Here is a 22,913-nt window from a genome sequence, read left to right as displayed (position 1 = left end):
AGTTAAAACCATGAACTCATATCTGCTCATCAGAACGATATATCTTGACTATTCCAAGAAAAACAAATCATTGCAATCTATGAACAATTTTGAAAGGTTTTGAACAGCCATAAAAAAGGCTAAAATTCAAATGTGCTGATCCACATTAAATACTATGGCTGTTATATTTTGGCACTGTAAACTGTGCCGCCTTGGCGCCATGTTTTAAGGTGGAATGCAAAAGCAGATCTTAAATATTCCATCCCCTACGTGAGGCAGTGTGCTATCCACTATGCAGTTAACCAGAAGAAAGCAGGAAGTAATGGGGGTACAACACATACTTATAATATGAAACAATTATCCCACGTCAGTCCGAAAGACAACCATAAAAATAATAATAATAATCACATAATTAAGATGGGGGCAGCACAGTGGAGCAGCAGGTAGTGTCACAGTTACACAGCTCCAGGGAACTGGAGGTTGTTGTCTGTGAAGAGTTTGGTGTGTTCTCTCTGTGTCCGCGTGGGTTTCCTCCGAGTGCTCCGGTTTCCTCCCACGGTCCAAAAACACATGTTCGTAGGTGGATTGGCGACTCAAAAGTGTCTGTAGGTATGAGTGTGTAGAATGAATTTGTGAGTGCGTGTCGCCCTGTGAAGGACTGGTGCCCCCTCCAGGGTGTGTTCCTGACTTGCGCCCAGGGATTCTGGGTAGGCTCAGGATCCTACACGACCCTGAACTGGATATGCGGTTAAAGACAATGAATGATTAAAATGAAGGAATAAAGTCTAAACATCATCAGCTGAGGTAACGATGGAGGAGTACATATGAGGTGATCAGGATGGCTCCCTATAGTTCTATATCTCTGTCCTTACATAGAGACAGGGTTTATGGGTCACAGGGCCTTGAGCCTCACACATTGCAGAAATTACTGTCTTACTAAGAGAATCAATACATCTTTTACAATCTGTGATTGTTGTAAGAGGATTACTATATAATTCAACTTATTTTGATGTGATTTTAGTGTAAAGTGAATGTGGTGTTTATCACTTTTCTATCGACAACCCTTTGGAACATCATTATTTGAAATAAATAAAAGGTTCTTCCAGTAGGATATTGACACTAGATAAAATTATTCAAAAGGAAGTGATGTTTCATGTGGAGTTTAAATGGAAAATCAACAGCTACCTTGTTCTAAAGGCTAATCTTCATTAATGAGATACAATGGAGCAAACGGACACTTATCAAATTGATTGTTCTCCCTTTAGAAGCAGGCTTGTGTGTGTGGGGGGTGGTCTTGTAAAGGCAGAGTTATTTTAGTAGATGATTGGACTTGTCTCGATGCTGTGGACCAGTTACATCCAGCCTCCACTCATGGGCGGAAGCAGAGATAATTGCATGCTTTTCAGAGGGGCTCAGATATTATAATTAGCTGTGACGCCTCGTAATATGACCAACTATGGTAGAGAGATTAAAATGGTCTTAACAAGGAAAATGACCATAAATCAAGGGAATATGTTTAATATTCTTATTCTGAAAATATTGTAAATATATCTAGCTTAAACCTACCTAGATTTGCTAATATTTAGCTCATTTAAAGAAAAAAAAACCTCTCACTGGAATGGACTTTTCACCAGTTGAAGTTACTTACAACTAGTAAAATGTATATATAAGTTCATTTGTTCATTCATTCTTGGAACTGCTTTATCAATGTGTATTTTGGACCGTGGGAGGAAATCAGAGCACCCAGAGGAAACCCACAAGGACACAAGGAGAACACTCCAAATTCCTCATTGTGTCACATAAAGAGAGGTTTAAACACAACCTGTTGTGCCACTGTGCCACCAGAAGTGAATTCATCTGGATGATTTATTAAATACACCCATCAGCATTGACATTATAACTACCTGCTTGTTTCTACACTCACTGTCCATTCTCTCAGTTCAGCTGACCATACAGGAGCACTTTGTAGTTCTACAATTACAGACTGTAGTCCACTTGTTACATACTTTGTTTGCCCAGATTTACCATTCCTCAAAGGTCAGGATCATCACACAGTGCTATAGTGACACTAACGTTGCAGTGGTGTGTTTAGCAGCTGGTACAAGTGGATCAGATACAGCAGTGCTGCTGGAGTTTTTAAACACTTTGTCCACTCACTGTCCATTCTGTTAGACACGGCTACCTCGTTGGTCCACCTTGCAGATGTAAAGTCAGGGTGTGTAGCTCATCTGTTACTGCACAGTTTGTGTTGTTTGTCCTTTAGTCTTTCATCAGTGGTCAATGTTCGCTGCCCACAGGAGGCTAGTGGATGGATATTTTTGGTTGGTGTATTATTCTCAGTCCAGCAGCGACACTGAGGTGTTTAATAACTCCAGCAGCACTGCTGTGTCTGATCCACTCATACCATCACAACACACAGTAACACCCACGACCATGTCATTGTCACTGCAGCGCTGAGAATAATCCACCATCCAAATCATACCTGCTCTGTGGTGGTCCTCTTGGGGTTCTGAAGTAAAGACTGAAAGTGGGGGGGAGTGTGCAGAGCAACTACAGACTGCAGACTACAGTCTTTAATTGTAGAACTACAAAGTGTTACTGTTTGGTCAGTGAAGTTGACAAAATAGACAGTGGGTACAGAAACAAGCCGGTGGTCATAATTTATAATAAATGAACACATTAGACACCACAGTGGACACATATACAACAATACAATAAACTGGAGACCCCCACGTTGCCCCAATATTATTTTCTTAAAACAATTTTATTTTGCCAACAGAAAATAATTCATTGGAAGTAAAATAAATAAATAAATAAACAAACCCCCCTCTTGCTGAGTCTCCTAAGCTCATCTCCAGCAGCTTAAGGGAGCCACTTTCTCAAAGTCCTATAAACTGTCTCCCTCTCTTCTGTAGCTGCTGCAAATCCATCATTAATCCGTTCAATTAATTTATTCCAACGAGCTTCTCCCAAGGTTTAGAGCCATGATTTAATATGACACATTGTTAGAGACTGTAGCCTTCACAGCTAAAGGTACAGTGCCATTCTGCTTTATTCAGGTCCTTGAAAATAATAGTTAAAAAAAAAAAAACTCAAATGAAAACACGAGAGGTGTGGCTTTCTTGGTGTAAAAGTGTCTAGCTGAACCCACTGAACCTGAAAAGAAGAGGATTCTCCACTGGGTCTCACATCCGCGACACCCTCTTAATGACCGTTTTACATTTTTAATTAATTCCATTTGACACCATTGAGAATTTCAGTACAGGGTAATTGCAGGAGAAAAAAGGGCTTGAGGGCGCAGAGTGTGTACTAATATATTTCTCAGTGAAAAGAGTCACTAGATAAAAGGATGAATATAAAAAACAGTGGCTCAATACAACCACTAAGAAAATGCACCTTAGTATCTCAGGTGACTAAAGGGAGATTGTCTTAAACATGCTCAGGGGAAACAGCAGCAGACAGAAAGGAAACATGGAAAATCTGATTAAGTAGTTAAAGATAGGTCAAAATGATTAAGTTGTTTAAGTTATTCAGAACTGAGAATGTTCTTGGTGCTGCTGAGGAACTGCTGCGTTCTGTCTTCAGTTAAGCTGCAGATACAATGAGTGTTACTGTCTCAGTCTGAGATCTACAGTAAAAATCAAGGGGAGACACAGGTGAGATTCCTGGACCCCTTGAAATTTCTGAAGAGAATATATAGAAATGTTAAATAGAAACTACAGAAATTTTAATGAGAAACTACAACTACGTTGCATTCAGGTAGAGTAACAGAAATGCTCCAGAATGATGTTTAATAAAACCTATTTGTGTGAATTTACAATGTAGGAATGTTTGCTTTCGCCTGTGAAGATACCCTTTTGAAGATCCATGTTTTTTTTTTTTTCACCCTCTTGAATGTGAGCAGGGAACGAGTGGCAGGACAATCTCCGACTCTGCAGCTGAACTTGTTTCCATCATGTTGTAAATGAAGGCAATTATTCGGTTAAACTAATTACTATTCCAATTAACACAGCCTAAACGACGCTCTGACCTCATTATCATATCTTTAGCAGCACACACAGCAGAGAGAGAGAGAGAGAGAGAGAGAGAGAGAGAGAGAGAGACAGAGGAGCATGTTTGTGTCTGTGTTGTAATGTGACATAGCACCTTCACTAATTTTACATCATCAGAGTTAGAGCTGATTTCACGCTGAATATTGAGTCATAAATTTTATGGAAGTGAATGTGCTGTAAATGCTTGTTTATAAGATTTTTTTTTTCATGGTATTGTTTCATTTTTCCTTCTTTTAATTTGAGTTCAGCAGCTGATTCATGATATGTGCATCAGTAGAAATGGTTCAATTTACCAGGAATAACCCCTTCATTCTTTAACTCTATTTAAATGTACATTAGATGTCTTTGTTGAGGTGCAAGTTTTGTTTGGATAATGACATTACTCTTATTTAAAACGTAACTTTCACTGATGCAAACTGATTCGTCCCTCCTGAAGCAGCGGTGGATGGAAGTGGTGTTTGTTGCTACTACAAACATGATAAGTGTCCTGTGCAGACCCACAGACTATTCACCATTCCTCACTATACTAACTTTTTACTCATGTTTCTAAATGTAAAGAGAAGAATTCAAGGTAAAACTAAATTGTGTACACACACTGCTGATTCCAGCAGCTACACACACTCTGTATTCCATAACAACAGAAAGGTTTTTGTGCATCACTCTGTATTGGCTGCATTTTAGAAATTGATCTTCATTATGGGAGGATTAATCAACAGAAATTTTCTGAATTGTTAGATATCGGATGATATGTGGTTAATGTTTTTTTTCTACAGATTCTCTCATGAACTTGCAGCTTGTTTGGACTCATCCATCTTTTCTGCTAAAGTGTAATGATAAATGATCATTCATTTATTCATTGTCTGAAACCCGCTTATCCAATTCAGGGTGGCGGTGGGTCCAGAGCCTGGAATATGAGAAATGATGTTTCACTTTATAAAAAGTATACATGAGCATGATGGTTTTCGTGCTGTTTTTCCATTTTTTTCTGTATTACAGCCCCAAGAGACCAGTGTTTTACTATCATATATTGGCCAATGTACCTAAATGCACAACATTATTAAAATATAAAAAAATATATAAAAATAAACATAACTAATAGAAAAAATAAATAAGTAGGTAAGAAATCAAATGCAAAGAGCTGTCTGGTGTATTTTATTCATTATTAAATGACTTGCTTTTGTAGATGCAGCATATTGCTTGAAGGTAAATGCACTGCAGAACAACAAATGTCACATATTTTATTCCAGAGATAGGCAATTAAATGGATGAACATAAGTCTGAAGACACCACGCTCAATGTCAAATATGGGCTCGAGTGGTGTAAAGCATTCCAGCTTTGGGCAGTGGAGCTGTGTTCTCTGGAGGGATATTTGGCCATATATTGTACATCATTGCTTTCCTTTAAAAACACTGGTTTACGTTAATCTTTCATTTTGGTGTGAAATGTTTTGCTTGTGTAGTAAACTGAGCTGGTGAAAGAGCAGGAATGATAGAATGGTGGAGAGATGTAGTGATAGACAGCCAGACAGATGCAGAGATGGAAGGTGACAAGAGTGTTCTTCGTAACGAGGACCTGGGGGCTGGAAGCCCAGGGGACCCTCCATCTCTTCATCCTCCATCTCTCAATTCCTCCATCCCTCTACTGCTAACCACATTCCTAACCATCCAGATTAGACACCACCGCTCAAACAGAAAGGGGGAGGGGAGGAGGAGGACCCCAAACACACTGGACATCCTGTCAGTATTTCTCACTCACTCTCTTTCTCCCTCTCCCACACTCTCTCTTCTAAACATCTCTTTATGTCAGAACAAATTGGCCGAGCCTCAGATCCCCCTCTGGCTGCTGAAAAGTCAACAGAGAATTAATATGTCGGTGGATGGAGGGAGGAGTGCAGCAAACAGGAGCATAGATAAAAGAGAGAAAAGGGGACAAAAGAAGAAGACAAAAAGGGAAACAGAAGAGGAAAAATTTGCTTAGTGCTGGTACAACTTCAGAACAGAGACAGCAGAGAGTGTTTATGTGTAGAACCTCACTGTGCTTGTTCTGTAGCTTTGTAAAATGTTGCTGTAGTATTTAAAATGTATTATTTATATTTCAGAACACCAACCAGACATTGGTCATTAATAAGCAGATAAAATGTTTTAGATTTTATTTTATGATTTAAACCTTTTCTAAGTGGGAAGGTTACTCCAGCTACATCTTCACAAAATTAACTTTGTCATTGTGTTACTAAATTTATAGCCTTACTAGAGCGAAAAATGAAAGTTGTTTTACACACGTGGTATGTTTTTCTATTTTTTAGCTTTAATGTGTATATCAAATTTTTTTTAAGACAGTCATCTTCAAGAACACATTCCTTATGTGTCACTTTACAACAGCTACAAGAGCTTAGAGACTGTATACAAATTAAATACTAATGCTAATCACTAGGGTCCCAGAAGTCTGTGCCTTAAATGGGATGTCTATGTATATGGGAAGACAGTTCACTCTGGTTTGTTTACATTCAGGATCACTGCATCTTTTAAGGAGAACAACTGTTGTTTGTTCGTGGCTGAAGTTTAACTTGTATGTACGTTTTTTCACTGTTTTTTTCACTCGTTTGGAACTTGAGTTGTTTAGTTTCAGTAATGCAGTTAGATGTCTCTCAAATATGGAGTTATTTCCACCTTAAGTCACTTGAAACAGCTAAAAAAAAGTCAATTGGCCGGTCCCAAATCCTAGTGAGCTGTCTAAATAGAGAGCATTTTACTTCATAGTGTGTGCGTTCCCGACACAGGCTGTCCCAGCTCATAGACACTTCAGATATTCTGCCTGCTCCGGTACCTTAATCTGGCCGAAATTTTACCCACCTATGCTCAGGAATAGAGCAAAATCTTTAACTCGGTTCATGCTTTTGAGTATTTGGAGTTCTCTCCACTGTCTAAAAAAAGGACAAATATCCTTCTCTCCTAGGAGCAGAGAGAGAGAGCCTAGCATATCGGACTGAGACAATTTGTTTTTTGACAAATTTACAGACACTGGGGCTTCGTAAACACATTAGACTGGTTTCCAGTACGCAAACAGGGCTTATATAAGAATGGAAATGATTTGTAAAGTTTTAGAATGGTCTCAATATATAATCCTTTTCAGAAATGTGTTTGACAAAATGGACGTCTCTCAAATTTTGTAACTGGCTTTGATAATGCAAACTATTATATGTTTTTAACAAATATATCATATCAGTATGAACTGAATTCTTCTATTCAGGTTTGATTAAGTTTGAAGAGTGTTCATGCTGACACGTTTATGTCTAATTATAGTAGTTGTGTGAATACATTATTATTTAAAGAAATAATGAATTTTCTGAAGCTTCAACACTGACCTTACTTTCCCTTCTCTTTCTCTCTCTCTCTCTCTCTCTCTCTCTCTCTCTCTAAGCCATTAGGCTCTGGTTTCGTTCACCTTCCATAGGAAGACACTGCCCTTGAAGAAATACTCAGTTCTTAAACAGGTGTACCCTTGCCAGTCAGAGGCTTTAAAAAGGATCTAAATCAGTCTTTTGACACACACACACATACACACACAGCATTTGCATCCCATTTCATCTCATTTACACTCACATTATAGAGGCGCAGGGCTGTGTAATGCCTGACAAAAGAAGCACTGTATCTTCTTGAACAGATGTAAATTTTCCTAAATAATTTTTTGCATTAATATTTTCTTGTATTAACACACAGATTTGTGCCAAAGTCAGAGACCACTCTATATTTATTTCATTTAGGGTATAATCTCTAAATGTGAATAATTCATTTAGCAGGATCAAGAAAAAAACAGCACCTACCAACAACCAACTACCAACTACCAACTACTATCTGCAACTTTTATGTAATAAATCTGACAGTGGTCTGCCCAGTTTCATTTATTCATATCTTTTAAAAATGTCTCCAGTTTGGGGAACACTTCATTTTTCTTTCACATTCACTTTACTACATTTACCACCCGTCTCATCAGAAATCACCATAAAAATCCTGAAAAATTACTTCATGACTGTATTGAAAATAAATATGAACGTAAGTGGAAAAGTTGAAAGGTTCAACATGGAAAGTCTGGTTTTGTTTAAAAGTGCTTCTTTGTTGGTCTCTTTCTCAGACGTGACCTTCACCTAGTACTGTACTTTAATAATGGTTTAAGGAATAAAAACAAGCTGTACTCACGAATGCTGTGTCTGATGGAATGATTCAGTTCTTGTTTTTCATCTGTGTGTCAAAGATGGAAAGGTTTCTGTTGAAAAATTAAAGGAAATAATCACAGATTTATCCTTCAACATACCTACATATCTACACTCTTGCTTTCTAATTAGCCACTAGTTAGCGCCAAAGCAGTACCAACTCACGCTGACTTTTAAGAGGATTAGCCTTAGCGTAAACATAGCTTCAGGCCATGCCACATCCACCAGTGACCCACATCTGAACCCACTGGGGCCTCTGGCCAATAAAAGCTACTGGCTACTGGCTGACGTATGGAGCCTATTTTAATATATTCACAATGTATGCATGACATATGCACACATCTGTGGTTCCTCCTTAGTGTATCTATGTTTACTCATAAACATAACTGTAGTTTCCCTTTCAAACCTCTCTAGTGTCTTCTTAACATGTCTGTAGTTCTTCTTTAATAATTCTGATGGGAGAAGATGGTGACTTTAGCTTGAGTCTCTTCTGCTCAAATATTTGTCGTGGAAAAAGACTCTGGGAATCTCACACATCATCTGTTGAGTTTTAGTGGAATGTGAAGCATGAGTCTCAGCCTACTCAGCCTTCCCTGTGCAGACATGTAGCTTGTAACTGCAAAATGGTCATTTTCCATTAAACATTCAGACAGCATAAGGAACAAATGACTGAGGACAGTGGAATAGGACTTGTGTTGTAACATTGAATACATGTTCAGAGTATAGGCATACATTCCCAGGCCTAAGGTTATTTGTAGGCTTTTTTATAGGATTTTGGGGGGCTTGGGGAGGTGGTTTTAAAAGACTTCCCTAATCATATCAGAGAGTACAAACACAGACAAAGGGTGAAGAGGATCCCTGTCTCTCTTTATTTCCCAAAAGCAAAAGCTATGTGGATTTAAGGCCTGGTCCCTGCACTAATACCACCAGCGTCTCATCGGCATTCATTACTCCAGAACAGAGACAAGCAGGCAGAAAAACCGCCTGTAAATTGGCTCCAGGTTTGAGGGGACAGTGGCGGCGCTGCTGCGTAATCCGCGGCTCAAGTGGCTCGCCCCAAATATGCCCCACATCTGTATATCTCACCTGGAGCAAAGGAGAGATCAGCAGAATGGGCTGAAATAATAGAATATTCATCCCTCTAATCCATATTCAATTCCTCTGCATCTCCTCCCTTTCCTTTCTCTCACTCCCTCTCTTTCCTGATGCATATGAGTTGGAGCTGTATCTCTCATTCAAATGAGATGCTCTCTCTCTCTCTCTGTCTCACCCGCATCTTAAATACACATTGGGTTCCTGGCTCGCTTCTCGGCCTTTGACAGGACAAGTGACGCATACCTGTGGTGCGAGAGACAGACAGACTCAGTGACCATAGGTTGGCCACAGAGGCACCGAACATACACTAAATAGTGTTACAGAGTGAAATTAGTTAAAATCTAATAAATATCTGTAATTTTTTGGTCTGAGGTTGTTCCATAAACATAGGAATGAATTAAGATTAATTTATAGGAATTAATTATTTATAGATATTTTACTTTTTTATGTACCCAGATTATTGGGCAAAACGTCTTGAAATTAAGTAAAAAATCCGACAATGGGAATATATTACTAACATCACCTAAGAATCAGTAATGTCACTTTGAAGTGAACTGAACTGAATTGAATTGAATTGAGAATCTGGAGGCAAAGAAACAGCTCTTATCAGATGTCAGGCTGAACCTGGCAGCTTAAACAGACAAGATCAGACAAATCAGACAAAACAGGACATCAGAACAAGATTCAGTCTCTCAGAGAGTTCTCAGCAGCTGAGAATAGGGGTAAATCGGCCTGTCAGAACTAAACAGGTGCCCTCTATCAGAGCCTTGTTTAGTGCCTCATAAAGTTTATACAGCAATTTTATGAACACATTCAAATGCATTATATATATATATATATATATATATATATATATATATATATATATATATATATATATATATATATATATGTTATGCATTTAAATGCATTTATGAAATAGATCATTATAAATACACAAATAACACTTTACAAAGCAAGTTTATATGACTTCCTAAAGTCAGGTATATAATGCATTGTAAGACGTACCTGCTCCTCATTAGATCAATCCATTAGATCAATGACATCATCTGGCTCTACTCTCGCTTAGAACAAGACATGTTTTCCTTCGTCTGCTTTCTTATTCTCCAAAGGCAACCCCCCACCACCACCACCACACACGCATTCCCCATCTATCTATCCGACTAACTATTCCTCCATCACCCTCAGATTACAGGATAAATGAACAAAGCCATTACCGCTGTGTGCCGACAGGGCGTCGCTGACAAATACGGATCCGTCTCCGGCCCGCCACAGCCACCCAGGAATAATTTTGCAGATTTCATCAAGAGTTCTAATTATGTTCCTGTCAAGTCCAGAACGCTGCAATCCATAACAGGCTGGAGCCTGGAGGACGAGCGGGTGTTCGGGGGGTAATTTATGCCCCGCGGAAACGGGCCGGGGGGCGTTTGGGCACTAAGCTTCACACTGTGTGCAGTGCCACCACAACAACAACAACAAACAACAACAGGATGATGATCAGACGCAAGTGAAAAGATAAAGAGGAGCAGGGCTTGTATGTAAATGAACTTTCAACAAGAAAAAAGGTACCTCACTGGACCTGTCTGTAACTTTTCTTCTGAAATGAAGGGTGTTAATAAAGAGGTTGAGCTCCCTTGTCATACGTCTTTACAGTAGACCTTGAAACATGGCTGTGGGGATTTTATGGCATTTAGTAAAATACACTGAGGTGCGGTACTGATATTGGAACCAGAATTCATTCAAAAGTTACTGGAAGGAGCTCCGTGGCCCTAGAGAAGAGATGCCAACCCTGGGGGAGGTATAATACCCATTAAGCCAAAACTTGATAATGAGCACAATGACCTAAGCTTTATGTGCAGCTGCTTCAGAACACTTGTTCTTTGACATTGCTGTCCCTTGTGGAGACATTTAAGCCTGCGAAATGTGGCAGAGTGAAACATACACCAGGTTCATGAGGTGCTCTGTATCAAAAAATGACAAAATGTACAAACCAAAAACTCAAATCAGATCAAAATAATGATCAAGGTCATTAAGTATGTACCTATTAATAGAAGACAAAACATTAAAAGTCAAAATATTAAAAATGAAATGACCATTCTATTAGTATAAGTTATGTACCATGGCAGGTAAAGCCATGAGTGTACAACATACCCATGTAGATACAGTAGTTATGGAATTAGAAGAGGAAAGACAAGGAATAAAAGAGGTATAGTAAGATATAAGAGAAAAAGAGGACACCAAGGGGGAAGGGAAGGGCACAGGTCGGTTTCTCCAGTTGCCCAACTTCACTCTAATGAGATTTGTGTTGATTAATGGTGTCAATTAAGACTTGTGGAAGGAAGAGGGCATTATTGTGTGTCTGACGCGGATGTGAGTGTTGATTTTAAAAATGGGATAGTCATGTCATTCCTGCTTACAGGAGGAGTTTGAGGTAGTACTCACTTTGAACGGTCAAAAATAGACAAAGAACCAACATGGCCAAAGGTTTATGGACACCTGCTTATCCAACAGCTCCTAGTGTCCTTGGATGGCTATTTTGCAGTGAGGATTTGATAGCATTCAGTCACAAACAGAATCCCTCCAGACAACAGTTCCGTTGCTCCAAAGCCTAGTTCCATTGCTGGGGGGCTTTACATACCACCAGTGCACAATTCACAGTAGACATGATGTCCTTAGTCTAATATGCAGCTGCTCTAGGGTATCCTGTTTGTGTCCTTAATCAGTTTGTATGTGTGTGCATGTGTGTGTGTGTGTGTGTGTGTGTGTGTGTGTGTGTGTGTTTTTAGATGTGCAATATGTGTGCATGCCAGCCCCTAACACTGTAAACTGGACAAGGAGATGTGGGGGTCACTGGAAGTTATTGAAGGGCAGAAAGCCAAACAAAGAGGCAAAAGTGTGGGCCCCTTAACACACACACACACACACACACAAATGCGCGTTGTGGGGAGTCCGCAGATTTATGGCTAGGGCTGGAGTGTGTAGTTCGATGGGGCTCATCCATCGTGGGGTGCTGCAGCCCCCCTTCTTGTGGTTTTGGGGCGAAGTGGAGGGTCCAGGCCCTTTCTCTAATGGGGTCCCACCGGCATGGGACAAGTGTCATCTGCACGGAAATGGATGGTTCTTAAAGCACCAGCAGATCTCACACACACACACACACACAGGCTCTCACGCACACACAAGTGCACCTGCACACATGCACACAAGCGTGCACACACTCTGTCTTTACGTCTTGTTAAGTCACTGAATCAAACAAATGTCAAGGGCTCTAAAACAAAGACTTAAAAATCGGTTCACTTCAAACACAAAATTATTTAACCAATTCTATAGAGAAAGCCCTACTGGGACTGGACACGTTTCTCAAGGGGGCGTTTGTAATGAAACATTTTACCCATCTCCTCAGTGATGAAACTCATTCATCCGGCATTACTATTACTACAGACCAAGCAAATGGTCCAGTAGGTTGTATTTTCTGTGAACCTGGATGTTTGTACTATGTGATCACATGATCATGCTCCATTTACAACATGGCATCCAAACAGGCAAAAAGTCACTGGAGTAGTGAGGAGACAGGCAGTTTCTTTTTGGGGTGAACCAAGGTTCAGAAGGGTCTCTGGTGGCTCTGCACTCTAGGAGATTAAATACAGCCAGTAGCAACAGTAAAAATCTTTTTTTTTCCCAACACAAGGTGGCATCTGCCTGGAAAATCCTTGAGATTAGTATCCAGACAGGGTTAAAATGATCAGACGAATACTGGGTTAGGTGAAAACAGTTGATAATTTATCATGGCTGATCTCAACAGAAATAAAATCACAAAGTAGCACCTTTCCCATGACTTCCATGTAAATGTGATTCCATCAGAACAGGACTAAGGCAATATAAATCTAAGAAAATAAATAGTAGAGTTTTACAAGCTATAAAACATAGTTACAGTGTTTGATCTGATAAAGCAAATTATTAAATACATTAATGTAAAGCTCTAATAGTCAATAATCATTGGTTTTGTCCAAAATTAGAAAAGCAATTTAAAATATTATCATTAAAATCAGCAAAGTATCCCCTCTTTAAATAAAATCAGAGACCTGCTGTTTGTAAGACTCTCTCCATCTATCTCTGCCCCTCTCTCTCTCTTCCCGTTTCCCACCTCTCTCCCTCTTTCTCCCTCTCTCTCGACTCACTCAAGCACAACTAAGCCAGAGCTGAGACACAATGAGACCGTTTTACAGTAATCATCTCTTTTCACACTTGCTGATGCTCTTAAAAGGTGCAGAGGATCATGAACTTATCTTCCCCTCTCTCTATCTCTCCAAAATCAACTAACTTCAGTCAGACGCAAGCAAGGAAAACACCAACAGACGTCCAGACCAGCTGACACCCCTCAAGCCAGATCCACATTTACAAAGTGATTAATAGACAGTAATTTTAATGTCAGATTAAAATATAATATAAATACACTTTATATACACCATATAATAGATACTCTAATGCAGTAAAATAAAATAAATATACTACATATAATAAAAATAAATCCTTTATCCCTGCATTGAGAAAATGTTATGCATTAAACAGATTTCGTATAAATGTATCTGGACATACCTTCCCTGTATATTTCCAAATATGGACCGCTGCTACTGGAGAGCACAATACAAAACCGTGCATCTCCAAACTGGCAGCATTACCTGAGAAGGATAAAAATGATTTTAACTGTTTATTGGAATTAGGAAAAATGACTCAAACCCACCCACTGTCCCCTAGTCATTTTGGACCATTGCTATGGGTCAGTTTGCAATGAAAAGTAAGCACAATGCACAAGCAGCTAGTATTTTGAAGATATGTCAAAACATTTAACATAGCAAAAATATCTGATGCAATAAATAATATTTAATCACTCTAAATTACATGTAGAAGTACATTTAGTGCACAATTTTCACATATAATGTCATGCACAGTCAAACTAGAGCAAAAAGAAACTAGGCAAGCCTAGTTTAGCCGGACCACCATTAGCCATATAGCCATGGTCACAGAGGTTTTTTTGGCATTTCAAAAACACAAAATACATACCCTTATCATTGGAAGGTCTGGAGAAGCTTTGGTGCTTCATATCAATGTCTTTGTTTACAATAATATCTAATAATAATAAACTTTATAAATTATTTATCTTGTCAGTTGCTGACAGTGTGTGTATGATCATAGATAGCCTGTTATTTTCTGTTCATACCACGCTACAAAACTGAAGCCCTGTGTTGAGATAAGATTAAAGAAACTTGTTTACCAGAAAGCAACAAAATAACATAGCACCTTAACATTTTATTCACCAAGTAATCTATACTTGATAAAAAAACAGGGCATCGCTGGGAACTAGTTATTTATTACTGACTTACATTTCTATAAGGGTCCGACTGATAAAACGTGTTGTAACAAATTCACAGCCTCGTTTATTTTGAGTAACACCTCGCTCTGGTGTCCTGACTTTAATAATCCGGAGGTGTTGCCCGTTTTAGTGTAAAGTTAAACAAAAAGCTGTGCAGATGTAATTTACTCCTCAGAAAGTCAGTAACAGTGAGATGTGTCCGTGTATTTGTGTTGTAATAGGAACAGTCAAGATGACTTTCTCTTTGTTAAAATATAGAGTAGAAAACAAAAGGCTGTGTCACAGAAACATTCTCCAAACATAAAGAAGAGACTATGATAAATTTCTGTTTGAGGCTCCAAAAAGAGCAAAAAGAGTACTTGTCCAGGGAAAGAGGACCTCTGGTCACTGCCGAACAGCTCCAAATTTTGTTCACGAGCTGGAATGTAAAATATGGCTGTACTAACAACAGACGGTGTAGTGGCACCACCTTAAATTCTCTCTGTGAAATAACAGTTCCTACTCATGCATGTGTGTTTCAACCTTAGGTATCAGTCATTCAGTTAGTCAGTCAGTCAGTCAGTAAGTGCAAATGCCTCTTCTAGGTCGGCTCAGCAGGCGGCCTGGCAAATGTAAAAATCACTCACAATCAAGTTAAAGTAAAGCAGTTTCTTTCACCCTGAAATTAATTTACATCCTCACATTATCAATTCTAACTCGCCCTTTAGAGAGAAAGTGAAAAAGGAGTCACTAAAAGCCCCCCATCCCTCAGGCACCACATATAAATAAACATCAGAAATTAATAAAGAGCTGTTGCTTTAATACAGTGTTTGCGGTCCGATACGAGGCGAGGCACTCTGGCACATTGGAGTCAGCGAGGTCATTCTGCTTGGGTTAAACTGCACAAAGTCAGTCTTAACTAATCCGAGTCCCCAAATGCCCAACACATTCTGATTATCCAATTACAGCCTGGCACATTGGTGTCCGGATACTTTCCGGCCGTCCGGACGCTAACATTAATTTCGTAAAGTGCTTTTAACGGATTACAGACTTGAAGACCAGGAAAAAATGAATAGAACAGACACCACACCTCCACATTACTATAAGAGAGCAGAAATCAGAGGAAAAAGAGGAGTGAGGAAAAGGAAGAGGAAAAAGAGGAGGAGGAAGACGAGGAGATGAGGAGAAGGAGGAGATGAAGTGGAAGAGGGGAGGAGGACAGAGGAAGTGGAGAATAAATCAAAGACGTAGAGGAGAAAAGGGAGAAGAGGATGAGGAGGAGGAGGAGGAGAAAGGATGAAGAGGGAGAGTGGATAGAGAAACGAGGAGGGAAGAAAAAAGAAGGGATGAGGAAGAGGAAGGACAATGAGGAAAAATCAGACGAGGAGGAAAGATGAAGTGGTTAGGAGAGAGATAGGAAGATATATATATATATATATATATATATATATATAATAACAGAGGATCTATTCTCCCTATTACAGCTTAGTGAAGCGTCACAATGATATTGAAGCTGTAATTTTAAGGTAAACACTACCTAGTTTTGCTTTAAATACTCAAAACATAAAAGTTATACACCAGAGCAAACTTTAGTCCACAACCCTCTGAAGCCCGACTCCTTCTCCTTTGTCTGTAGGTCATTTATACTAGCATTACTAGTATTATATAAATATAAGTAATTAAACTATTCCCCCCCACTTTAATGCCCCAGAAAGAGGGTCCCCAGCTGTTTGCATTTGTCTTTGGCAATGGTGCAGTAATAGCAATGATCATAAACGGCATTATTGGTAGCACAGCTGGTGTTTATTCTAAACCTGGGTTCAGTGTTATATACTGAGGTCTGATTGTTTTTCTGCAGTGAAAGAGAGAGAGAGAGAGAGAGAGAGAGAGAGAGAGAGAATGGTTTAGTGGTTTTAACAGTAGTGAGTTTTTCTAGGCACATACCATAGCAAATTACTCACTAAACCCAAGGCTCTTAACTCTCCATCTCCATCCATCCCTCCCCACCTCTCCTGCTTTTTAATCCTCCCTCTCCTCCACTCTTACTGTCTTTCTTTTTTTCTCTCACTCATTTTGTCGTTCATTCACTTTCAACTCACCACCCCTTTCTGCTATTCTTATTTTCTCTTTCTCTCAGGTTTCTTTTTTTCTCACTCATTTGCTCATTTTTTGCTCACTATTTAGATCCTCCTCTTTCTCATTTTCTCTCTCTCCTGTTTTGTTCTCACATCAAGTGCTGCCTCGAGACTGATGAGACTTTAAAAGATTCGACAGGGGAAAAAAGCCCACATTCCATACGTAACTCGCTGTGCATATTCCCAATGGAGCATTATACATACATTCATACATTCTTTATGGAAATACAGCCCCAAAAATAGAGCACAAAGGCTAAAAACCTCTCAATAATACAAATGCTTGTTCAGGACATTCAGTATCGAGAGCTTTTACAACTCATTCATTCATGGCCCTTTTCAATGGGCAACAGCATAATTATAAAAATGTCAATTTGACATATTCTCGCAGAAAAAAAAGAAGCAATAAGTCTTATCTAAACAGGCAAATTGCCACTTCAGATGAAGTTGATTCCAGACACTGGAGAACACAGCTCTCCGCTTCCAGACAAGGCCTTAAACGTGTGAGTCTAATCTCAGCCTAATCTCAGTCTAATCTCAGTCTCCAGTGATAAAGGCCAGACACCTGACTCCAGCAAGTGTGTATTATCTTGAGTATGCTTGCGCATGCACACACACACGCACTAAAAAATTTGTTTGTGCTGAAAAAGCCCCTATCTAAACTCCACAGTCCGATTAGGAAGTAACTGATTGGACCCCAACTCCAAGTCTGCCGTATCATGGTCAGCGTTTGTTTTAAAAGCAAATTTATCTCAGTTAAAAAGCGTTTAAGGGCCGCACTGATATTTATGCTCCATCAGGAGGAATTTCCATGCCTTTTAGCTTTAGTTATCAGCGGATCTCTTGTGAACAAAGGGCCGATAACAAAGGCAACGCTCTGCCATATTGTCGAGGCCATGGCAATTAGAATGGGCTGCCTCAGGCCACTCTTACTGTGAGGTGAGTGTATGTGTGCGCGTGTGGAGCTGTGTTATAATTGAGGTCTCTTTGCCTTGAGCACAGAGAGTTTGTTAGAAGCAGCAGCGTCCAATCCACTCTCCCTCGAGTTAATGTCTGATACAGAGAGGGTCTACAGAGGACAGGGAGGTATTTTATTTTAGTCACTGTGAACGCGATGCTACCCATATGCAATGCACTCTATTGGCCCAAACATTTGTATAGACCCCTTATAATGAGTGAATTCTGCTACGTTAAAGTGCACACAGGATGTAAAACCTCTGAAGAATTGCATTACATTAAATGGAGCAGCTGCTGATCATGCTCAACGCCAAGAGCGGGCTAAAAGATCAAAGGGTTAGTGTGTAGAATACTGTGCTAGAAAGCACACTAGAAATCGTCCAAAAGTTTTAAAATTGAAATTAATGTTTTAAAAGTTAAAAAGCTTTGTAGTTACATTATTTCTCTTTGGATTGTGATAATGATAATGCATGTGTTCAGCAGGACAATGAGATTTTAACTAATGCCTTTTCTAATAACCTCCAAATTACAAAGAAAAAATAAATTTAAAAATCATCACAGGAATGAAGGAAAAAACTCACAGACTTCAGTCTTTCTCAGGGCATAGAAGTGAAACTAAATGAACGTTTGAGTCTTAGTCCCCCAGGACCGACGCCTGCGCGAAAAAAAATCCCCTTTATAAGGTTTTTAAGTGGCGCAATTATTGACAAGCAACGTATTGCCTTCGTTCCTTTTTCTTTTCTTTTTTTTTTCTTTTTTGGCCGTCCTTTCCTCTGATCGAAAGAAAGAAAAAACCCTAGCATCTCCCTCGAGACGTCAGCAGCTGTCAGCTCCTTTAACAGCTGCAATGAGGGAGTTTACACTTTCACTAGGACCCAGTTAAGAGGCCTTAAATCTAGAGAAAACACACACACTCCTACATTAATCAAGTCGGTCCAAGCGTACACACTTACTGCAATACATCAATTACCATGGCTTTTTAAACAAATCCCGCCTCAGCGACACACACCTTATTAAAGCCCAGAGCAAAAGAGTACAACTCTGAGAGAAAAAGTCTATTAACACTGACTTCACTCTGCTATCGTCTCGCAATCCACAAACAATTTCAACTCTGCATCACAATGAATGGTCTAGAGACAATGGCAGAAGCCTGGAGAAAGAGAAAAAGTGAGTGAGAGAGCGAGAAAGAGAGAGAGAGCCCCAGTATATACAATATATATTTTTGTCAGAATATAATTTGATGATTGAACCTATCCAGACATGTTCACTCCATTGAAGTGATTTTATCCACTGAACAAGAAAATACTGGTTAATTTTGAGAAACGATGCAAGCCAATTTGTCTGGATATTTCACCAGAGAAAATCTCTAAAGTTAAGAGAAATGTGTTTATGTACGTATATAGGGTATATGGGGATTGTGGGGAAACGCAGCTCTGTGTCTTTAAAGCTGGAAAGGCATGTTTGTTTGTGGCTGAAGTTTAACTTGTATGCAAGTTTTTATTCACTTATTCATGTTTCAATTACCACAGAAACTAATTTGTAACTCGAGTTGTTTAGTTTTGCAGCACTATCTGTAATGCAGTTAGCAGTCTCCTGAATTTGGAGATATTTTCACCTTAAGTGATCTGAAACAGCAACAATAAGTCAATATTATCCACCCAGGGAGCAGGAATAGCAGGAAATGAATCTTCATTTTGGTTTGCGCTTTTCAACGTTTGGAGTACTCTCTGTTGTCTAAAAAAATGGACTCTGCAATGAGCAGAGAGAGCTAGAAAGCCTAGAATACCAGACTGAGCTTTATAAACACATTAGACCGGTTTCGAGCACACAGACAGACTGCAGAGCTAGCAAACTGTGAGGAATCATCTTCTGAATTTTATAAAAAGTGTTTTTGATTACAATTTTTGATCAATAAGGGAGTACTCTTGCAGAGTGTGATGACTGCGTGTTGAGCACCAGAAATAGGAAAGTGGAATAAAAGCTATATGCATCAATCTACGCTGAGTTTAAGAGTGCTTCTTCCTTATTAATAAAAGTGTACAGCTCAGAGTGAAATGTCTATTAGCACAGCCTTGGCTTCTGCTATTGTTTCTGAATCCACAAACAAATTCAACTCTGCATCACAATTAATGGCTGATAGACACAGAGGGAGGCAGAGAGAGAGAGAGAGAGAGAGAGAGAGAGAGAAGGAATAAAGCAGAGGCTAAGAGGCAGATATGGTGGAGGAGGGTGGAGGGTAAGGGGAGAAATCCTTGTAACGACTTCCAGCTTGCTAATTTCACAAGCTAATAATAAAAAAGGACATTGCTATGCAGGGGCTGGCCCTCCCCCCCTCCCCCTCCCCACCTCCCGCTCACCAGAGGGCCAGCGCCATTGTTCACATGAAAGACAATTAGACCCAGGAACATCAAACCCCCCCAAAAAATGACAATCTGCTAACCAGCCCTGGGTATTGAAGGCATTCTACTCTCCATTTTCTGGCCTGATAGACAACAATCCTCCAAAGGCCCTCTCCTTTCAGAACGCAGGACGAGAGAAAGAGGGGTGAGAGAGCATGGCAGAGAGAGAGGGAGAGAGAGGACGAGGTAGGGGGATGCTCACTGATTTATGCGACTCAGAATTTATTAACCTGACTGCTGCCAATTGTAGCCCCAAGCTTCACATTCCCGACACGTCTAAAGAAATACACTAATAATGGCAGGCACGCATCTCCATATGGATTGGGATGGGAAGAAGGGGCTGGGTGAGAAAGGAAGAATAACGAAGGCATAACAGTGGGCGTGTACAGGGTTTTTTTTAGGGTTTTTTTGTGTGCTAAAGGATTTTTGCAAAAAGTTTGGGTTGGGTCCTAAAGCATAGACCACGAAATGCACACACATTGTGTAGTTAATCTCAGTAGAAAAGCACAAAATAAAATGGGATGCAGTGGAGCAGACACATAGCCTAGGTTCAGTATGCCTAATGTAAAGTACAGGCTAGAGGGGTATAATTCTCCTCCTGCATCGAGCTATAAGTTCTCTGGAGTGGCAAAGCTCTATTCAACACCTTGAATTTGGAGTAAGACGTTAGTCTGGTGTATTGATATTGAGACTGTATGCCATCCAATCCTTGATTAAAACTGCTTATTAAAGTCCAAAAAAGGATTCAATATTCTTAGAAAGTTTACAACTGTCTCAACATCAGAATTATTACATATATCTACATTTATCTAAGATTTAGTAAGATGTAATTTAATTGCCAATTCAGGTTGTTTTGGGGTTCCAAAATCTAGTCAAAAATTCCAAAGTCTAGGATTTGACCCTAGTGAGATTTCTTTTGCATTTCTTCACTCACAATAACACAATTCACCAGGAATACCCCAAGATACTGGGCTATGACCAAAAAAAAAAAAAACAAAGCCTGTGACTTCTTCCACATAATAAGGTTGCTACCGCCAAGGGAACCGCAAGGGAACTGAACGTCAAGCCTATCAGGAATCCTGCATAATTTAGCGATGAGGAAGAAGAGAAAGAATGAAGCAGAAAAAAAATCAGTCAATATTTGAGAATATTTAAGATTCTCACTCTTTGCTCAATGCAGGGTGTCCCCGCCCTCCCACACCCCCATCAGGGTTAAGAGTTTTTAGCAGAGGAAGCTAACTGGGCGATCTGGAGGGCCAGGAATAGAGGCGATCGATAGCTTTGACTGCACATTCTCCAGGGTGGAGATCATTGTCTTTCTGAGTGGGGGCTGAGACCTGATCCCTGAGCTACTGTGGATATGGTGGGATGGGGAAAGGGGGAGGTGGAGGAGGGGTTTAGATGGAGATAGGAGGAAAGGGGGGGGGGGTCAAGATAGTGGCCGGAAACCAAATGCCAACATTGGAGAAAAGCTAATGTGGTGAGGTAATGTTGTAAAGAATAGAAGTGGTGAGGGGAAAAAAATAAAATGATACCTTAAAATATCACCCTGTACTGATACATTGAGATTTATTGGGTGATGCACATTACTGTACACAGTGTGATATCTATGGTAGAGATGGACAGCTGGAAATATAAAAAAAATATATATATATATATATATATATATATATATCAAAGTAAGCACATAAAATTGTAACACCTTTTCCATGAACTAGCACAGAGAGAAAAACTAAAGTCAGAGACTTAGAACTGGGGGCCAGCCATTCTAAGTGTAAAAGGTGTAACAGGGATTGAGCAAAAGTAACTGGCAATGGCATGTAACCAAGCCAACACAGAGTACTATGTAAAAGTGTGTAGAATGTAGCTAGTAATATATATATATATATATATTAAAGAAAAGGCAGAACATGCAATACAAAACTGCATGTGTAATTTTGTACAATGCAATAAAAATGTACAAATGTGATTTGTTCATTTTCTTAAACCTTTATATATTTCACTAAAGTACATCAAAAACATTTAGATGTTTTCACTTGTATGAGCACAGGGTAAAGTAGGAGTGAAAATGCATAGAAAATACATGCCGTACAGTTTTGAACCATTACACTATAAACAGATAAATTTAAAAAAAATGTATTAAAGGAGCATTTACCAAAAGGCTTGGTTATTGGAAGTAAAAATGTCATTGCTCATCACTTCATGCCAAATTTCTAATTTGTGTATGAAGAGAACACTGGTCGCCCCCTCCAGGGTGTATTCCCACCTTGTGCCCATTGATTCCAGGTAGGCTCTGGACCCACCGTGACCCTGAACTGGATAAGCTCTTACAGAAAATGGATGGATGGATGGAGAACACTGGTCGGTGAAGACCTGGCTGTAAACACTGTACCTAATAAACTAACTACTAGGAACACTGTCAAAGTGCAAAACTGTCAACTTCCTGTGCTGTGTGGCCTAGACCAGTGGTTCTCAAACCTATTAGACCCAGTACCACCTATTATCAAACCAAAACCTCTAAGTACCACCTATGATTTTTACCACAGAACCATGTGCACAGAGCTTCTCCCTCTGTTCCGGGGGCAAAAATTTGCTTGAATTTTTGCATGTTTTTGTTGCTTTTTATTTATTTGAAATTTGAATTAACACAAAAATATCTAAAATAATTACTAAAAATTATAGAGAGAAAAGAGAGAAATAAGTAGGCCTAAACTGAATGTTTTGAACACAATTATACATTTATTA

The 22,913-nt window shown here is 39.4% G+C and overlaps 1 protein-coding gene across 4 annotated transcripts in view; it reads right to left on the bottom strand.

The window, feature by feature from the left end:
* Positions 1-22,913, bottom strand: part of esrrga (estrogen-related receptor gamma a) — a 161,256-nt gene that overhangs the window by 120,502 nt on the left and 17,841 nt on the right. For all 4 annotated transcript variants that reach the window (XM_066681455.1, XM_066681430.1, XM_066681446.1 and 1 more), the window contains exon 2: positions 8,225-8,291. The gene's annotated coding sequence lies outside the window, so the exon portion shown is untranslated. The remainder of the gene's footprint in view (positions 1-8,224; positions 8,292-22,913) is intronic.

This window comes from Hoplias malabaricus, chromosome 1, assembly GCF_029633855.1.
Source record: "Hoplias malabaricus isolate fHopMal1 chromosome 1, fHopMal1.hap1, whole genome shotgun sequence".
NCBI classification, from domain to species: domain Eukaryota; kingdom Metazoa; phylum Chordata; class Actinopteri; order Characiformes; family Erythrinidae; genus Hoplias; species Hoplias malabaricus.
This window is presented reverse-complemented; position numbering and strand designations above follow the sequence as displayed.